At 23.6% G+C, this 208-nt stretch overlaps 1 protein-coding gene across 1 annotated transcript in view; it reads right to left on the bottom strand.

The window, feature by feature from the left end:
- LOC119590911 (adhesion G protein-coupled receptor B1-like) overlaps positions 1–208 on the bottom strand; it is a 24,860-nt gene that overhangs the window by 21,911 nt on the left and 2,741 nt on the right. The gene's annotated exons all lie outside the window — the stretch shown is intronic.

Here is a 208-nt window from a genome sequence, read left to right as displayed (position 1 = left end):
CCGTTACGCAAGATAATGATAACTTTTTAATTATTTTATCTCCACTTTTTATCTCGTATTTGTTTTTAATTGTCTTGTCATTAGTAATAAGATTACGATAAATGTAATGCATTGTAGTTCATTATACTATATCGAAAACATTGTATATGATTTTTTTTTTAAAGATTTCAGCTATTGATATTGATGAATGTCATTTTTGTAATATGAC

Source organism: Penaeus monodon, chromosome 28, assembly GCF_015228065.2.
Source record: "Penaeus monodon isolate SGIC_2016 chromosome 28, NSTDA_Pmon_1, whole genome shotgun sequence".
Classification (NCBI taxonomy): Eukaryota; Metazoa; Arthropoda; class Malacostraca; order Decapoda; family Penaeidae; genus Penaeus; species Penaeus monodon.
This window is presented reverse-complemented; position numbering and strand designations above follow the sequence as displayed.